At 43.0% G+C, this 20259-nt stretch overlaps 1 protein-coding gene across 16 annotated transcripts in view; it reads left to right on the top strand.

The window, feature by feature from the left end:
- Positions 1 to 20259, top strand: part of HIVEP2 (HIVEP zinc finger 2) — a 141569-nt gene that overhangs the window by 47810 nt on the left and 73500 nt on the right. For 11 of the 16 annotated variants that reach the window (XM_075035866.1, XM_075035874.1, XM_075035867.1 and 8 more), the window contains one exon: positions 14982 to 15043. The exons of the other annotated variants lie outside the window; for them this stretch is intronic. The gene's annotated coding sequence lies outside the window, so the exon portion shown is untranslated. The remainder of the gene's footprint in view (positions 1 to 14981; positions 15044 to 20259) is intronic. 16 annotated transcript variants of the gene reach the window in all.

Here is a 20259-nt window from a genome sequence, read left to right as displayed (position 1 = left end):
ACCCTTTTTCAGTTCAAAACTGTTGCCCCTTGTCCCGTCACTACAGATCTTGGTCAAAAGTCTCTCTCCATCTTTCTTACAGACCCCCTTTATATATTGAAAGGCCGCAATGAGGTCTCCCTGGAGCCTTCTCTTCTCCAGGCTGAACAACCCCAACTCTCTCAGCTTCTCTCCATAGGAGGGATGTTCCATCCCTCTGATCGTTTTTGTGGCTCTTCTCTGGACCCACTCCAACAGGTCCGTGTTTGTCTTGTGCTGGGGACCCCAGAACTGGATGCAGTACTCCAGGTGGGGTATCACAAGAGTGGAGTAGAGGGGGAGAATAGCCTCCCTCGACCTGCTGGTCACGCTTCTTTTGATGCAGCCCAGGATATGGTTGGCTTTCTGGGCTGCAAACGCACATTGCCAGCTCATATCCAATTTTTTATCTACCAAAATCCCCCAGTCCTTCTCGGCAGGGCTGCTCTCAATCCATTCATCCCCCAGCCTGTACTGATACTGGGGATTGCCCTGACCCATGTGCAGGACCTTGCACTTGGCCTTGTTGATTTTCATGAGGTTCACATTGACCCGCTTCTCAAGCCTGCCAAGGTCCCTCTGGATGGCATCCCTTCCCTTAAGTGTATCAACTGCATCATTCTGGTATCATCCACAAACTTGCTGAGGGTGCACTCAATTCCACTATGTCATTAATAAAGATATTGAACAGTATCGGTCCCAGTATGACCCCGAGAGACACCACTTGATACTTATCTCCATTTGGACGTTGAGCCATTAACTGCGACTCTCTGGATGCAGCCATCCAGGCAATTCCCTATCCATTGAATAGTCCATCCATCAAATCTGTATCTCTTCTATGTAGAGAGACAGGGATGTTGTGTGAGACTGTGTCAGAGACCTTACAGAAGTCAAGATAGATGACATCAGTTTCTCTTCCATTATCTGCCACGCAGTCACTGTAGAATAATATATAGAATAAACCTGACATGTTTTGATGGTTCACTTTATTTGGTCCCTTCACGTCAGGTGGCATACATATGATGTGAACAGACTGCTGAGACTACTATTATTTTCCATCACCATATTCTAAAAATACTGTTAAAGAATTTTGGTAACGAATAGGTCTCAAAAGTATTTTTAATTAATATCTTGGAATAGGAAAGTACACTTTCCTCAACTTACAGTTACTCATCTGTAAATGGGCTAGTTATTTAACAGACCCAAACCGAAGAACCCTCAGCCTTTTGCTGCAGCTGCAGAAGAGGCTATTGCTATCAAATGCTAGTTTCTCATTTCAACAAAACCTGGTTCCAGGTGCTCAGGCAATGGCTTTCCTTAGTTTCATGGTTTGATTTGCTTTAAAACTTTGGCATAAACCCTGTAATTTACCGTTAACTATGCTCCCAAATGTAACCAGTTTAGACTATGTAATAGGTAGTGCTAATTTGAAATTTAACTTAAGTATACTTGTTTCCAAAAATAAAAATACTGATTTTCATGTTGAATATCTAAAATAAGCACAACTCCCACCACCACCATCCATTGTTACCCATCTTGGATTTCTTCAGGGATGTTTGCATGCAAAGGGAAGTATCAGGTTCCTACTTCCAAATAGAGAAAAATCATTATGTAGTCTCAGAAGCCTCTACTTCTATAATATTTCATTTTTGCTTTTCAGTTATAATCAATATTACCTGTTTTGCCAATGCTAGCATTGGGAGAAAAGCCCTAAGAGATTGATGTGCAGGCAGAATGGGAATAGCATGACTATTTTTATGTTTTTGACATCAGTGTCCTGGTTTATCTAATGTTGTATGACACAGTGACTAAATGCTCCATAGTATTCCATCCCCAGTGAGCCAAACATCTTTTCCAGTATTGCCCCTTGTTTCAAAAGTTGTAGAAGCTTTTATAAAATAATTTGCTAATTTGGGGTGTTCTCTTACTGTCTGTCTGGAAAGCTAATAGTCTCTTTATTTTTCATAAACAATATTCCTACACCACATTAATGTATATTCCTAATTGGATTCTCATGGGTCAGTGAGAGATAATTCATCGGCTTCCTGCTTCAAATATGGCATTTTTAAACTATCATGAAGCATTGTTACAACAGGACACCTCTACGCTCTTTTATTTAGATGGGTACATTTAATTACCATCATGACTCCTGTTCTGTCCTTTGCCTGTTTTCATTATTTTTCCTCTGTATTGAAAAGCAATACATTTTTACTACTGGGAACAGTAAAAGCTGCTCCTGCCAGATCCTCGTTTTTCCACATCTTCTTTTACTCTGTAGATGCCACCTTCACCACCCATCTGTCACATTCCCACATCTGTACCTATTCTGTACAAGGGTTTACTGGGTTCCTTTATGTTTCAAGAAAACAGGCTTTTGAAAAGTCTGTTGGCTTCCAGAGGTAGTTGCACAAACCAGCCTTGTGCTAGGTGTCCTGTACTAGAACTGACAGAACCGACAGCTGGTTGTAAAAAAAGGAAAGTGAACTATGCCAAAAATTTCACTTTCCAAATGGAGCAAAATGCCTGTTTTACATGAACAAAGGGTTTTGACTATTCCTTGTTCAGGCCACCCCTTGGTCTTTTAATGACGTAGAGATTTGGATTGCATCCCCTTAATGAGTATTGACTGAGTCTGTGGTGTCCTTTTCCTGGGGGTGTGTGTGAAAGTAACGTTAGCTGTAATGTGCTAGAGAAACGGAGCTCCAGGACCTTTCCAAAATGCCTGGCCACTGTGATTAACCCGTTCTGTGTTTCAACAGGCAAATGGTACGTGGGAAGTTAACTTTCCAAGCACAGCTGGATGTTGCAGGAGCAGGCTGGTGCTTCCCAAACATTTGAGCAGTTACCGCTTTACAGCTGCTGTTCAGACACAGACATGAGAGAGTGTACGCTGCAGCTTTCTTTTTCCCAGTCAAGGTATAGACAGACCTTTTGAGTATTACGAACGCAGCCCTAAAGGTTAGTCAATCTCACGGTATTTATGTTGAGCTTCAGATCCTGGTCTCCCTTCTACGTTTACCTTGATTAACAGTTGATATGGTGCTACGGACATCTCTGTGGCTTTAAATGCAGGGAGACAGCCAGTTCCAGCCAGCCTTTGCCTCATGTGGCTGGGCAAGGAGGAAGAGAAGAGAGCTTTAACCCGGGTTTCCACACAGCCTCCTCACCTCTCACGTCCTCTGAGTGGCCGGTGGCCGCTGGTGTAACTCCGAGCAGACGGACCTGCTGGTGGAGCTGCCAAAGAGCCGTCCTGGCAGCCCGCGCTCGCTGGGCACCTCGCGCCGCTCCTCCCTCGGTGCTGGGGCCAGGGACACCACGGGCACGGCATCTCCTGGGGCAGCTCTCCTTTGGCAGGGGTTTCCCTCCAGCCGGCAGATCTCCTGTTCGGGATTTGGACACCGTTTCGTTCGCCTCACCTGTCGCACTAGAGGTGGCGTCCAGGGTACGCGTTAGCATCCCCTCCTCGCGGCTCTTACAGCTTTGAAGATGCGGCAGTGCTCCGGCCACGTCCCCACCGCAGCCACGCAGCGGTGCGGCGATGGGGCCGCGCACCGTGGTCGTACCCGATACAGCCCCCGCGGAGGGGGGCTGGAGGGAGAGGGGAGGGGAGCGCGGCGGGCAGGACGGGGCGCGCGTCCCTTCGACGGGCGTTGGAGCGGAGGGAGAGGCGAGCCCGCTCCGCTCGCTCAGGCATGGATGATGGCAAAAGGGAGGTCCCGGGCTGTGAGTTGTGAAACCGTCTGATCCATCGCTGACTAACGTTAAAACATGAGTTCCAGAATGTGTGGCAAAACGTAATGTATGGTTTATAAGCTGTTTAAAGGCTCCCGATGAAGGGGAGGATTATAATAGTCACTTCTGAAGGGGTGAGAGGCTTGGTGTGTTTCATGTGAAACACTGCAGGTTGTATTTTCCCATGGGATTTGCCAACTTCCTACAGAGTACATTTGGTACATCACAGGTTCTTGGTGATGTGGTGTTGTACACATTTACACCTCTCCTATTTTTCATGACACTTGCGTTATTGTAAGAGCTCCTATAACTGAGAACACTAGGGGATTTGAACGTTTTGTCTACCGCATCTTCTGTAGGAAGGGAATTGTTTTATTCCAGGGCGTTGCATTGAGTGGGCACCAGCGAAAGACCCGGGAATGAGAGGAGGAGGAAAGAGAGACTGGTGCTAGGTGTCTGCAGCAAATTGGTTAGAATAATCAGCTAGAGGGCACCAATGAATATTTCTTCTTAGGGTTGTTAAATTAGGCCATGTGGCCTGCCAGCATATAGATGCATGAGAGAAACGTGATGGCTTTGCGAAACAGTTGTGCTAAAAATAATTTTCAGTGTTATTTTTAATAATGTTATCACAGATGAAGAAAGTGAGGTAGAAGTTTGTAGCCTGGGACATTTCTTTCTCCTGCTTTACAGGGTAAATACTATAAATCCTTGAGTGTTTGTTTGGCTAGGTAATGCGTTCCAAAAGTATGTCAATGAAGTAGGCATCAGAGTCATAAAATACTTTCCTATATTTAGATTTTAAATATGCACTAGAAAGTCATTAACTTTTAGACTCCCAAGCACCAAAATTGCTTCTGAAAAGGGGGCTTGGATGTTAAAATCAGTTAATTAAAAAAATAAAGATTTTAATATTGCCAGAAATGCAGAGTCAGTGTTTCACCATCAGCAGTGTTAGTAGTCTCAGTTATATCCTAGTAAGTTTGGTTGCTGTGAGGGCATGAGGAAGATCCTGAAACTGTTGAAGGTGGCAGGAGCCACCAGGGTTTACCAGTTGACTGGTTAATTTAGAGGATTATGTTTTTAACTTGATATTAATGCCAAAATAAATGCAGTTGCACAGAATCCTAGAGTAATTTAGGCTAGAAGGTATCTCTGGGGGGGTCATCTTTCTAGCCCCTGCTCAAAGCAGGTGCATGGTACATGGTCTTGCATGTTGTCGATAATTTACCTTTACGTGGTTTTGATTTGTGCAAGAAAGATTAGCTATTCAGGTCTTTTTTTGAGTACTAGAGAGGCAAATGCCAAAGAGGGGTAAAAATGAAGCCAAAAGTGTTTTACAAAGAAGTTGATCCAGATAGTGTTGAAGCATCAGCAAAATATCCCACACCATTTCACATACGTTGATTTTTTTTTTTAGAACAAACATTGCTTTTGGGTAGCACAAGGGACTTAGTTTGAGCATTTGTGAATTAATTTTGAATTGTTCTTTTCATTGCTGTCTAATATACAGGAGGAATTGGTAAATAGTAAGAGCAAAGGCTGAACAGCATTTTATAGCCAGTGGTTCTGTTTAGACTTAATCCCTATAATGCAGTGTTAAAATTTACAAAACAGCTTGTAATTGCAGTAGCTTATTTAAACCAGCTATTTGTGGTTATGTCTGCTGAGGAAACTTAAACTTCAACGTTCCCCAGCCATCTAATAGCAGCAAATTGACTGCGGGTCTCTTGTAAGAATATCTAAATGTAGGCTGTTGAATAATCCCTTTGGGGGCCCTGTAACTATTTTTGTGCCTGGATATGCGTCATCAGTGGGTATTTTCTCTGGTGACTAGCTTACATCAGTAGGTCTCCTACCATGCACTCTATCAGTGAGTGACTTATGATTGATGGGAGTCACGGCTGCTGTTTAGCTTTTATCTGTGACCTCCAATAATGGACAACAGGAATTTCCAGGCTGTTAAATTCCTTGAATGACTGAAGACACAGGATGGCTCTGCTGATAAATGCAGGTAGTACCCAGATACCGGGTGTTCACCGGGGGCCGACGCGGGGAGGAAGGAGAGGGGGGTTCCTCGGCTGCAAGGCAGTGAATCCGCTGCGATGCGTAGCCGAAAGGTATGCTTCCCCGGACGCCGGGGAAGCGGCCGTGCCGGAGGACCGCCGAGCGACTGCGATGCTCTGACTAACTCTCCCGAGCTCTCCACCCATACGTGTCTGCCGGTGGTAGTGGCGTTTCAATGTGTTTGACTGGCGGATCTTTAGGGCAGCTCGTCAGTCCGTTTTATCCCAGGGAGACACGCAGCTTGCATTATCCCAGGGAGACACGCAGTTTGCAGCTCTGTGAAGGGAAGTGCTGTGGAATTTCAGCTGCAGCCCGGTTGTTTCCTTAACCCTTTTCGTTACTGCCCACGAGCAGCGAGCGGATTTATTGGAGTGCTTAACCCAGGTGCTCTCTGGGCTAAATCTGAAGGTGCAGTAGGCTACATGATTTTAAGGTTAAGTTGCACCTGCCACAGTGACCCACTGAGGATGTGGTCGTAGTTCATTTCCTGGTGTTCAGTACCTCATTTTACGAAAATAAGGACTGCAGATACTGAGTTATCCCCTCTTTCTCCTTCCACTCTGCCTTTCTGTCAGAAGCTGACGTGCGAAATGGGGCTGCAAGACAGCTATGAGATTTTTGTGAGTGTTACCTGTGATGAATTTAGCAGCTTGAGTCAGCCCTACGGCGTGGCGCTTTGTCGTTTCTTCTTCTTTCGCCTGTTCTTCCCGTCCCTCCCAGGCTCAGTCCCTTTGATACAGCTGTGCTAGGAAACAGGAGATCAGCTCTCCGTGAACTCGAGCTCAGAAGTCCCTCAAGCCCTTCTCCTGGCAACCGAGGAGTCAAAATGACAGACATGGATGCTCTCGGTCTGACTGATGATTAAAAAAAGTCCTTAATGCTGTTTATCGCATGGCGTTGTTTGGCTGAGGGAGGATAGCAGCTGGATCCAAATTCCTCCTCACCACTTCTTCCTGTTGGCAGGTGGCCCTTCGCTCGGGCTGGGCTTGCAAACTCTCGCACCGGTCTTACTTATTTGAGTGCCTGCTATTGTTTTTGACTCAGGTGACAGCAGGCTGGGTTTTGTGCAGGATTTTGAGCCTTGAAAACTTTCAGAGGGAAAACAGAAGCTTCGTTTTAACTCGCCTGTGTGTCTCCTCCTCCGCATGTACTAGCCCAGAGGTCGTAGTTAATGAATGAAACCAGGGTTCCTGCAGGAGCCAGTTAACCCACGTCTGTGCGTTTGTTGACACAGTGCTTGCTTACATAAAGCTGCTTTCGGCAGCGGTGCGTGTGCTGTTGTAGCGTGGATGCCCTCACTCCGAGGGATACAGGTTACGGATACCTTTCCATTCCTTGCAGACAGGTGCCTGGTACAACGCATACACTGGGGCTGAAGCAAGTTTCCTCATCTGCTCTCTGGCTAGTTGAGTGCTGGCTAAGAACTGCATTCGACAGAAGTAGGAGGAAGAGAAGCGGCAATTAAAGAGGCTTGGAAGACCAAGGGAGAGGAGGGAATGAAAAGGTTTTCACTGAACTGTGATTTAAGAGTATACGCTTCCTTTGTTTTTATATCTTTTTTTTTTTTCCAGTGACTTCAATAAGACTTTGTGATTCATGACAATCTGGTTATATAATTCAAAATCTGTAAAAGGTTAAGCACAAAAAGCTTGATGAATCTTGAGTCATTTGCATTAAAATTCAGTGAATTTTCTTGGGGTACTGTGCTTAGAATGTAAAGCTTGCTAACTGGTTGATGTTGCTATATGTATTATTTGCCACAGCTTTCTAGGAATCATTATGCCCAGCTACACATTAATATCTTTTGGCTAATATTGACCTCCTTTCCCCCCATTTTTAGGAGGATTGTATTTTAGGGTAGTGGTAGAATTTTAGGGTAGCTTTTTTTCAGTGTTTGTGCAAAAGCTCAGCATCACCAACTTTCAAGAAAGACTCCGCAGACCTTCGAAACATTTCAGAAAGGGTTGTCGTTTGCTCGGAAAAAGCATTAGCAAGTTGCCTGCCACTCCCTGATGCTTGGCACTGGGGCTGTCTGCAAGGTGGAGGGCTGAAGTCCAAACTGACATGTGGCAGTGTGTGTAGGTACCTCCTTGTGTGCTGTGACAGAGGTGATGTGTTGGGGACAAACTAATTTAGGTGTTGACCCTGCAGTGAAGTCACGCCAGGCGGATGCCTGGGTCCATATGCCTACACCCTGTTGACTTCAGTGACTAAGTGCAGGAACCAAGTTCTGCTTGCACAGCTTGAATTGAGGAATGATGAGCATGGTGGCTAAAGCTGCCTTTTTCTGCAAGAGCCTTCACCTATTCAATGGCCACCTTTAAAATCTTGTCAGTCGCCCTGGACGACGGCTAACCAGATATTTCATCTTGGTAGTTAAAATAACAAGGTGTTGTGAGCAAGGGATACTGCACATTCACTGGAAGTCAAAGCATCTGCTGCTGCATCTTGTAGTAACTCCTTCAGCAAACCTCTTCCTCCTCCAGTGAAGCGTGTTGGTGTTTCAGTGTGCAACTAGTTCCCAGTGGGCACAGGACTGTAATTACCATACTTGGGAGGTGAAAACGAAGACTGAATCTGACACGGGAATATCAGGGGCTTTATTTTGAAAATTTTTTGAAGATTAAATACAATTCATTTCTCTCCTACCTCTTAAATCTATGAATGCACGCTCTCTACAGCTGCTGTAGTGTCGGATATTTGTTGAGGGTCTTAACAATGAATCGGTATTTAATAGTTTTGTATCATTTTGACACAGTACTCTCAGTGCTTAGAGATGCTTGAGAATAAAGAAGTGCCCTGGGATGGGAAGAACAGCAAAGGTAATACAAAGCTCACCTTGCCCATGGCCCTCACTTCTGACAGTACTATTTTGTTTGAAGAGTGACTGTATGGAGCAAGCAATGCTGCTAAGTCCTTAATGAAATCATTAATGCAAGTAGAGATATGTTGCTACTGTGAGCCAGCTATACATTGTAGAAGTATTCTGAAATACAAGGCAAAGATTTGCCTACTTCAGGACACATGGCATCTTCTGATTGTGTTAGTTCAAAATCATCTTATTAGGCATAAATAGTTGATCTTTCAAGGTGATCTTTGTGTTTCCATAAAGTCCCACTGAAATTGTTGAACCAGTTCCCAGATACTAGGAAACTCCAGTTTTGGTCAGCTTATGTGAGGAAGAGCTTGTGTAGTTTCATTGGTTTGTTTGGGTTTTTGTTTCTTCAGGTGTCATGGAGGAAATATGGGTTAGCCATCGCCTCATTTAAACATTATTTTGCTGCAGGGGAAAATGAGGAGTTACACATAAACATTGTTGATGTTTGTAGTGAGCAGAGTAATAAAGAGCGAAGAGGAAGAAAAGCAATGCAGTGAAATAGTATAAGGAAAAGTTGGAAAAGTGAAAAAAGGTATTGGTATTTAATTTTTGTGGTATTTCATTTTTTTAATCCAATTGATAAGATAAATGAAGAGCCTTCTATCTTTTTGATGTTATTGTGTACTGTAATGTGAATGAATGGAGTGAAATAATACTTCAGCTCTTCCTGCACGCTGTGTGCCTGATAACCTTGGTCCTAAAACCTTTGCTCATCAGCTCAGTCCTTCCTGCAAGTGGCCAGCAACTTTCATAAGACTGTTGGAGATCCAGGACCAGGCTGTCAGTAAGTTAATAGATTTGTAAATGTTACCCTGGCATCGAGTTAGTTTGAAAGGAATCCGCCCATTTGTTTGCACATGGGGAAGAAGAGGGAAGGAAGATATTGCAGGTAAAGCCTGTGTACTGTGGCAGATGGGAACGTACCTCTTTTATGCCAGTAGCCTGGCACCAACTCCTGTAAACTGTGGCAAAGTCTTTTCTTCGTCTCCTGTTTTGTTTCCTGTATATACACAGCACAGTAATTCCAGCAGGGATTTTTGCTCTTGGCAGTATTTCTCTTTAGTGCCACAAAGTGAGCATTTTTCCTGCAGGACCTCAAACAGCTCAACAAGTGGTGTGCTGCCAGTGAGTCAGCGCAGAGTCCCTGTCCATCTGCTCGCAGCCACCAGCACTCCCTCCCCGACTCCTATTTTCAGATGCAAAGCCGTACGTGAATCCCAAGATAGAGGCGGGTAAGGGACGGGGTTATCCTGGGTAAAGAGGTCCCGTACTCCAAGGAGACAGCGAGGGAAGAAGCTCCCTTCCAGTCCATGTTAAAATCTTCCCGAGGCAGATCCTGGCCCTTCACAGGGTGTTCAGATGGGCTTGGAAACTTGGTGTAAAGGAGGTGAGAAAGAAATGCTGCACAATGACACCCCCAGGAGCCTTTATAATGTCAGGACACCTGACAGTACAGCAGTACTTCAAAATTATCACCGTTGTAAGGATTTACATGATATGGCAATAGCTAATAACATGTGTGCAGTACAAGACACTAATTCAAGATTGCTGAGGAGTTTGCCAAGTGTCTGTGGTTTCATGTCATGACTTTGTCCCTTTGCAGACAGGCCTTTAGCGTTGAGGAGTTTTCCAGAAACTCGTCCAGCCTTTCTTTTTTTCAAGCACAATTGCCAGTTGCTACCCTGCTGGTTAGAAATAATAGCAACTAAGTTAAAAAATTAAATTCCTTATCATGTAGTCATGTTGTTTTTACAAACTTATTCCAACGTGCTCAAGGGCGGACTCTCTGCAGCGTTCCTTCTTGTACACTTACACTTTTAGGCAGTGAAGTGAATATATGTTTGGGAATTGCTCTGCATGCTGCTTGTGATGGTCTTTGTTCAGGGACAGAGGAGATATAAAGTCAGTTCCTAAGGTCCTGACATCTGCTGTTCCTTGCTTGGGAGGTAGGATAGCAATCTGCAGTGTGAAACTCCTTCCCATCTTCCAGGGAATTCCATTTCCATATACAAAGGCCAGCCAGAAATCCTAATCTGGAATTCTGTAATTTGGAAATGAGAAAGAAATGGGGTTATGTCAACTAGGAGACACAAAACTCTTTAAAGCCTCTTTCACTAATGTGCAGGGAGAAGTAATAGAAACCAAATTTTCTTAGTGTAACCAAATCGTGGAGCATCACACTGAGTAAAGAGAATAGGAACCTCTGAGGTTGCTTTGCTAGTAGATCTCCATCCTCTGTAAAGCTCGGGGCCATGTGCCAATGAAATACAACCTGTCTTTAAATGTGAACAGTGGTGATTTTTCACCCTCTTGACTCTTGACCAGGAGCTCAGGTCTCATTCCACCACAAACATGCCACTGGTTACAGAGGGAGCAAGGTTGCAAATCAGAACATCAGTTATGCTTTTTAGTTTAGCATTTTCTACCTTGATTGCTATTAAATTGGATAGCACAGTGGTAAAAGCATCAAAGCCAGGATCACCTAGAAGGGAATAGCAGTCTCAAAGAGGTATAAAGGAGTAAAATGGTGCAAATGAGAAAGAGAAGTATTAGGTTAACTACCAGGAAAAAAATCATTATGGTGAAGGTCTGTTCTCCTGATGGAAAGCAGAAGAGCTGATGAGTTTGAGTAACTCAAAAGTGACCTGGACAAAACACTGTAAAATATGCTACATCGATTTTTCTTATTTGGGTACGAGATGATCTAATAGACTTTGGCTATTTCCTTTTTGATCTAATTTCTGAGATTCTATGATCACTTTTAAAAAAGGTCATTTTCTTGCTTGTCTCACTGCAAACCTTCTTCTTGAAAGTTTTTGGCACTTTCTCCCACAAAGGGAGGCATTTGTAGAAATCCAGCATGGTGGTATTTTGAAGACTCACACCAGATTTTTGATGGCCATATCTTGCCGTTGCTCCATTGTAAAATTCCCAGAATACTTGATGGGAGTTTTGCATTAAAATTGTATGGTATTTATATCTAGCTGCTCTTCAGAAGCCCAAGTCATATCCATGCTCTATTCCCAGAGTAGCCTTCATCCAGTTCTTTAAAGCTACAGTTTGGCTTTACAGGAAATAATAATCATGCCTACCATACTGTAACTAAAATATTCAGACACATGAATCTTTCTCTTGACTTCCTATAAAAATGTCATTTGTAGCTTTATTCTGTTTGTTCTGGTTTGACTATAATATAAACAAGAGTTTATTAAAGCATTAGCTCTTAAGTTGCAGTTCTTTCTTGAGACTGCAAGGTCTTACAAAAAATATTATTGAAACTGCAGGGCAAAACCACGTATTAACAGAAAAATGAATAATGAGTCTGTTTTCATATGGATTTTTTAAAAAGTACAGCTTGTAGTTGAACTAAATGTACTATTCCTTCCACTGCAGCCAGGAAGCCCTCATAGACTTTTGACAGCGCCGCCAAAAAATAAATGCTTCAGCTGTTTAAAAGATATCAAAAGCTTGTTTGACAATTGTAATCTCTTCCAGGAATTTCCTTTCCCATTTTCCCTCCCTATAAAAACTGATAACAAGATGCTTATATAGTAGAAATGGAAAGTCGGAGGTATGTTACAAAGCTTTGTGCATTCCTTCCAGCCTCACGAGATGAGGCACAACATCTCCGCGGCGGGCTAGGAAATGCAGGCACTCCATTGTGTAAGTAGCATTTGCTTCAAGGATTAACTGCTTGCCAAGATAGAGTGCAGATTTAAATGTTTCCTAAGCCATTTTTGAGTTTTTACATAATGTGGCAGTGAACAGGACAGCTGTTGGAGGTGGCTGAGTAGGAACTCAAAGCAGTGACCAAGGAAAGACAAAAACAAAAGAAGCAGAGAAATACACTGCATGTGCCAGCATCAGTTGACACAGCAGGGCTGAAGGCAAGGGAAAGCAGCACCAGCCCAGCTTCTCTCGAATTTCTGTCCTCACTTTTACTCGCAACAAGATGTGACAAACTGAAATGAGATGCAGCTTGAACTTTTGTTCTGAAGCGTATCAAAAAGGCACTGAAACATGGACTCAAAGGTCAGAATTGTTCCCTTTTCTGTAACAAATTCCCAGGACGGCTGTTAATACTACTCTGTCTTTTAAGGCTAATCTTTAATAGTATTCACTGATACGTAATATGAAATATATGGTATTACTGTGGCTGTGGTGAGGAGCGGTTTGTTTTTCTCTAATGATAGAAAGGAGATTCTGTGTTAGGACGAGTGAGATAATTAAAGAGGTTGCCAATAAAAAAGCCACTGTGTTTGTAGAGGGTGCCCTTGCATTCAGCAAATGCCAATTAGAGAAATGTCACTTTTTGTGTACGATGGGTTATTACTGCACAAACACTTGTACTATTACGCTCTGGGTCAGAAGGGCAAGTTACCTTCGCCTCACAGCCGTTATTTTAAAGCAAACACAACTATCAGGCACACAAATATCAGGTGTTGTGGAAGGGGAACAGTAAAGTAATGACTGTTTGAAAATGCAGGCTAAAGAGAAAAAGAGTCAATGTAACAAGCCTTGGCGTTGTAGGAGGTAATTTTTACCATGTCTGCACTACATGGGTTAGAAATATCATCTTTATATAATGGAGAAGCAAATGCTTCCTTGCAGCATTTAAATAAAATTAATATACTCTTAGGAAGAGAATATACATTTCTTTCAGTTACCTTCTTCGATACTGAAATGTTTGTAGTCCACGTGCCTTTGTAAGCGAGTTGGTGTACTTCCTTCTGCTGTGCTACCAGTGGTCTGGTATCACCAACACCTTCCTGATATACCTCCCTCTCAGCTCTTGTGTCGCTCTGACTGACTGCAGTAAATGGAATAAAGGGCAGTTCTGTGAGTGAGTGACACGGTGCAAGGCATGGCCTTGGGTGTTTATTACTCGCACCTGTTTGTAGGTGTTCTACTTGGTATTTTGTTTTGTATGTTTTGCCTGAAGCCTCATCAGATTCAAGTCTAAAGAGGCAGAAAGCTCTGTGGATGCTGCGGCCATGTCAGGTGTGTGCAGGACGGCTGCACTAGATGTGGATTCCTGAGTTTTGCTCTAAGGCTCTCAGGTTTGTCTTCCTTTCTAATGTGGTTGCCATCTGTGCTTGTGCTGGCTTCTCTCCGGGTCATAAGAAAGAACACGCTTCAGCAGGGATTGTGTTATCATCGGCGGCCTCAACCTTTGCGCTTACCTGACCTCATACCTCTAGGAAGCTCAGCTGGCAAACGTAGCGCAGACCTTTGTGGCAACACCCTCTGGGGTGCGTGGGCTGCTGGTTAGGTTGTCCTGCTTCCATATATGCCGAGGTATTTTCATTGACGTACTCTTTTCACAGGTTTGAAATTGCTGTGGCTTTAAAGTACCAGCATTCCCTAAAGAGGAAGCACTGTGCTTGCCCGAGGACCTACTCAAACCCAGCATCTGCCGGGGCAGGATGGGGTGGCAGAAGTTAAATGGAGAGCGTTAGTTCGAAAAATTTTATGAGGTCACCATCCTTTTAAATTGGTTTACACAGATGGCTGTCTGTTTTGTTGCTTTGTCCTTGCTTAATAGTAACTGTTTATGGAAAAACGAATTGCTTTGCAGAAGGAGATCCAAAAGCTCATGCTGTTGTTTCCCTCACTGGAGATCTTCATGTTATTATGGGCATACAAAGAATTGGCCTGAAATGGAGATTAATTATGAAGCATGCAGTGAATAATTAACTGTTTGACTTGTTCCTAAGCTCTGTAGTCACCGGGTTAGAAATGATTTCCCAAACTGCAGGAGGTAAGAGAAGGTTATTCCTGGTTTCACAATATCTGTATTGTTAGGGCTTTGTGCTGTGTGTACTCTGACATCAGCTGATACCTACGCAAGTTGGGTCCAGCTTCTCATCCAAACCACTTCCTGGGGTTTTCTCGGGTAATGGCAGTGATTCAGAAGACACCGCAGTGCCTCAGAAAGCCGTTTCTTACATGTCGCACCCAGACTGTGTGACCGGGAAAAAATGAGGTTCTTAGGAAAGGTTTTGATCTTAAAAATACCCATGTTTTTTTTGTATGTTCTGCATTCAGATTTAGATGTGCATTGCATGGCTTGTGTCCTACTGACCTGTTCATAGACTCGTGGTATATATTGTGGAAGATGTAGGAATATGATGTACACATATGTGTGAGGCAGGAGCCTGAGGCAGAGATGCAGATTTTCCATCCACAATTGTTCCTACCTGGCAAAGACCCCCCAAGAAATAGACAGGATTACAATTTTTTAAAGGAAATCAAATCTAAATAATGGTACTCTGCACTTTTGCAGGACTGTCTACTTAAGAAGCTGAGAGTGAGTTAGAAACATTGATGAAGCCTCTATTCTGTGAGGTGGGTATGTGTTTTTATTACTATTTTGAAAAAGCATAGAAATTTCAAACCATTTGCCTGAGTCCAGACACAGAGCTATTTAAGAACTGTGAGTAGAGTCCAGAAGTTTTCTGCCACAGCACGTGTTCTGATCAATACTTACAAATAAGGTCTTTTCCTTCCTCTGGAAGGAAGTGATGAGTTTTTGCATTCTGTTAGCATTTGAAGTGGCTCTTTTAATTTTCGATTTCTAACTAACGGAATAAGTGACTCTCACAGATACTTTTGCTCCACTGTTCTCTCGGTCCTGTTGTGTGGTGGCCTTAGATCACAGTTTGGGGAGATAGCAATCTGTGATAGGGGAGTTAGTGGAAATCAAATGGGTCCACTGGCTCCAGGCCAAACATAATCTGGGGTTCAGAAATGTTCATTGTGTTTCATTACTTTTTTATTTTAGCATTTTGTCACAGTCAGATGCACCAGCAGTCTTTTAATAAATCCCCTTCTGCGTTGAGACTTGCAGCTCAGGTTCACAGACCCATGAGGGCTCAATAATTTGAATAAGTCTGAGAAGTGAAACTGAACATTTGTAGGTACAGCAACTACAGGCAGCAAAACTAGTGAAACCTTGTAATTTTGATAGGCTTTGTCATTGCAAGATACTGCATGCAAAACTGTCGGTTCTGCTTGCCCCCTGCACGAGCAGCTTGGATGTGGAACCTCAGCGCTTCCGTGCGCAGGGCTGGTTGTCCACCCCTGCTCGAGCGGCCCCGCTCCCAGGGGACTTGTTCTGGGCAGTGGCCTGGAGAAACTCTCTCTTGGGTTCTTGGTTATTTGCGCCGGTTTCCCTTTTGGCTTTGGGTGATAAACCCAGTGAGTGGGCTTCTGCCTTCTGCTTCACGTCATCAGGATCCTGGACTTGCTGTGGCAAGGAATAAGTCAGGATTGGAATGTGTCTTTTTAAGGATTTGGGTTTTTCTTTAAACCGGTGTTTGCCTTTAAAAGCCTTTTTTGAATAAATTACTCTGACAGTAAGTACCAGAATAGATATCGATAAAATATGAATTTATGCATGCCAGCATTTATCTCTTTTGTGTCTATTCACAAATACATACCAAAAATTGACTCTAGCTCCATATGGCTCCCAATCTCTTCCCTCCCCCGTCTGTTAGCTTCTCCTTACCTGGATGAATAAAAGGGAGCAGAGTGCTGGGCCACGAACTGAAGGTGGGTGTAGCAGAAAAGTTACATTCAAAATGTTTTTCTCTGGGACATCACTGTGGCTCCTCAAGTGCCTCTCAGTTCAGATGGAGAACTCATTAAAAGTACAATGCAGTTTGATGCCAATGTGAGCTTCACACTCTCAAAAAGGAAGGAAAATACTCAGAGGGCAAGTTACCTATGTGCAGATTTGCCTTCTGGATGATAGAGGCTGTGCAAAAGCTTTTATTGCTTTGGAAGCTTTTTCAGTACACATTACGGCTATTCATTGAAATCACTTTTTTTTAATCTGAAATTTACACTTGGTTGAATTAGAGATGACAGGCCTGCTTGTAATCTGTTCAATAGGGCTGTAAGAAAGTTGAGATACCTCCACCCCGAGACCTTCCATTTTCTGAACATAAGCACCGTTTATTTTGCTCAGTTCTGAAGCGTTTAAGTTCAAAACCTATGGTGAGATTTGTAATACATCATTTGATTGAAATTATGCAACTCCATTGCTGTAGCGTAAAATGCCGTGAGATCTCTGGGAGGGAAACCGCCTGTTTCTTCTGCCTTCACGCGCCCGGAGGCAGAAGGCGCGGGTTTCCCGTGCCGCTGCAGGGCACGCGGTGGGACGGCACAGCTTGCTGCCTCGCTGCCTGCACTGCGCTGCCAGAAGAACTCTGCCAGTTGCTTCAACTCTTTGATGTGAACACACTCCTCAAAGTCTCCAAAATGGGAAAGTTATGAGCTGGTATTAGGTGTTGTTGCCGTTCATCAATGATTCCATTATTACAGCATTACCTCGTCTTCTGGGGCCGTGTGCGTGGGCAGCTGAGCGATTGTCTTCTGTGGCTGATGCTCTACTCAGCTGGTAAGGGAGCTGAAGGGGTCACAGCTGGTTTGAAGGTTTCTTTGGAGATTCCTTTCCACCACTGCCTTTAGAAACCAAACATGAGGCCACAGCTTTCTGTCCTGTTAGAGTGTTAAGTTGTATTGTCAAATTCAGAGCAGTTAGATGAAGCTTTAAAGACACCTAGGAGGATAAACAGAGGGAGAAACAGCTAAGGAAGAACAGAAGACAAAACTGGTTGGAAGAACATTTAAACGGCAGAAGGCTCTGAAATACTTCACCTCTGCTCTAAACTGGGACAAACTCTTGACAACTCTTATACAGTAAGATATCTTATTTCAGAACATTTTAAATGTTGCTTCAGTTTAATTTGCATAAAGATATTTTGATTGCGTGAAGGTATTCCAACTCATGTTGTATGTCTTGTTAAATTATAATTCACTGGGTAGCATAACAATACTGTTAAACTGTTAGTATTGAAGTATCTTGTTATATCACAAGGCCTATTACTTTTACTAATCTTCATTTTAACCAGGGACAAAATTTCTGGTTTTTACGGAACTTTTAACTTCTGTCAAATCAGTATGTTCTTCTTTCAGGAAACTCTTTCAGTATGAAAAGTTCGGATGAGTTACACAGTTTTACAAATTTTTTCAATTCTTACTATGCAGTTTGAATTTTTAAAATGAGTGAAATGTGTCTATAAACCCCATAAATCCCTAGAATTACATATTTATGAGTGCATAGGATTTCAGCACAAATAGGGCTGACTTTTCAATTCTGTGAGAATGTTTACAATTGAACGGTCTCAGGAATAAAAACGCAGCTTTTTTATGCATATGTTTTGCGAATATAGAACTTGTACACACTCTGAGCCGTGAACCAAAAGCTTCAGATTTAGCCAGCAGAGAGGAAGGAATTTGTCTGCTCTACAGCAAGAGGAAGTATTTGCTGTGTTATTGTAGTACATGGCCTTTTGCCATCTTTGATAAAGTATTTAAGGGTTGTGCACCCAAAGTCTGCTGCCCTCTTGACCCATCATCCATCACCAGCTGTAGATGAGGTAGATGAGACGCAGCTCCATAGGAGAGCCATTGTTTCAGCCCTGCGCAGCTCCTCCAAGAACGGAAACTGCAGACAAAGCAGCTCCCTGTGATTCACCGTAACTCCCAGCATTTTCTCTTCTACACATACCTTTTCTGGCCCCGCTCTGTGCCGGCTGAGGTGGACAGACGACACGAGGAAGCTGTAGGATTGATCTGCTTTCCACTCAGCTTCACTGGGCATGAATGAGATGAGTGTCTGGGATTTTTTTTTTTCTGTATTAAAAAGGAAAACCAGAGACAATTATCACAGCAGTGTGCTTTGGTGATATATTTAAATTTATTTCCCTTTTGACTATTCAACACTGTTGATAGATGATGCTTAAAACACTGAATCGCCCGTGATTTTTCTAGTGCACTGTGAATTGCCCAGTCTTTTTTTTTTTCCCTCTCTGAAAGCAGTTCTGGTTACAGAGATGCCAGCATCCCCAGTAAGTATGCCAAGAATGTACAGTTATACTTTATACTGCTAAATTAACAGACAGGAATAGTCACACCAAACCAGATTCAGCTCCCAGATGGGAAAGCGTCTCCTCTAGCCCAAATTTTAATGACTTCTTTACATGAGAAAGTTTCACCAATATAGCATACAGTGTGATTTAAAACAAATGCTGTCGTCTCTCTATGTTGGTGACAGGTAACTTGTAGAAAACAGTCATGATTTCTTTGTTTTCAATGACCAACCAGGGGTTGGAAATGTCTGGACATTTAGATAGGTTAACTCTTCTTTTAGTATCTTAAACTATTTCAATTTAAAAAGATTATTTTTAGTTTATCAATTGTACTTTTCTGAGCACTGGTTTGAAGTGAAAACCAGGGTCCGATTCTTACTCGGTTTGTTATATATGCTATTCTCTTAGCTTTGTGAATTTAATTATAATTTACATTCCTGTAAGTGACAGGGGAATGAATCCTAGATGGCGTAACAACAATATCAGAAGAGCTAACTTTGATTGTTGCAGTATGTGGTGCTGATGGTGTGAAATATTCTCCGACAGACATTTCTGTCTCCTGACTAGGAAGGGTCTGTTTATGAGATGATGAAATCCATGGATTTTGACGATTTGCCTGTGCCAGCTGGAATTCCATGGGAGATTTTGTCCCCCCTGCAAATTTTAACAATGACTGTGTTACGATGAAATGAGGCAGAAGTTTTATGATTTGTTTCAAAGAAGGGAAAGGGTCTTCCACTTTTTACAAACACTTTACCTAAAAGATGCTGAAGTCCATGGCCTGACTTCTCCTTAGAAGCGCTTTAGGTTCCTGCCGTGAAGCCGAGTGGGATACGCTAGTGCTAGAAAAAAAAGTTAAAAGGGGCGCACACGGGTGTTCAGATAGAAATACACAATTCTCTGTGGTTGTACCAGACACTGTAAATACCATGTCTGCCAGTCATTGCAGGTGCTCAGACACTGGAGAGATACTTTAGATGGGATTACTTTGTGCAGTTCTCCAGTCCATGATATTTCTAGTTTTCAGCGCTCTGTACTACTCTATTCCTGTTTATAAATCTTTTAAGTGTGCACATTAAGAAAGTAATTAAATTGTCATTATAATTTATAGTACGCCTGAAGTCAATCACCTAATTAAACGGAAAGAGCAGAGAGGTAGTAGGTTCATAAGCATTTATTAAGTACTACAGTATTAATTATGCAGGACTTTTGAACCAAGCAAAAGAGGAAAGAATGGAAACACCAATCTAAAAAGGCTTTCCATTGCTGCCCTTCTCAATTTAATAATATGAGACACCACACCACCCCCAGTTGGCAGGACAACACTAATGCTTTCTTTTTGTTAATTTTTAATGAAATTATGATGGAGGTTTTTTATGACAATCATTTGCAGCATTTTCCTGTAATAGTTTTGAAAGAATAGTATGTCCCCATGCAGGGGCCTATGAATACGTGGGTAGAATTGGAAGATACATTTAGATTTATGGTTTGGGGTGGATTGTGCAGGAATAGACTCTTGGTCATCACTCCTCAGCATCTCAGGCGAGGAGCGGAGCCTGTGCTGGTCCCAGAAAAAGGGCTTGGGGAGCAGCGGAGGTGGGGGCTGAGCCCCAAAGAGGAGGCTTT

Source organism: Buteo buteo, chromosome 9 (assembly GCF_964188355.1).
Source record: "Buteo buteo chromosome 9, bButBut1.hap1.1, whole genome shotgun sequence".
Lineage (NCBI taxonomy): Eukaryota > Metazoa > Chordata > Aves > Accipitriformes > Accipitridae > Buteo > Buteo buteo.
Note: the sequence above shows the minus strand (reverse complement) of the source record. Positions and strands in the feature narration are given on the sequence as shown.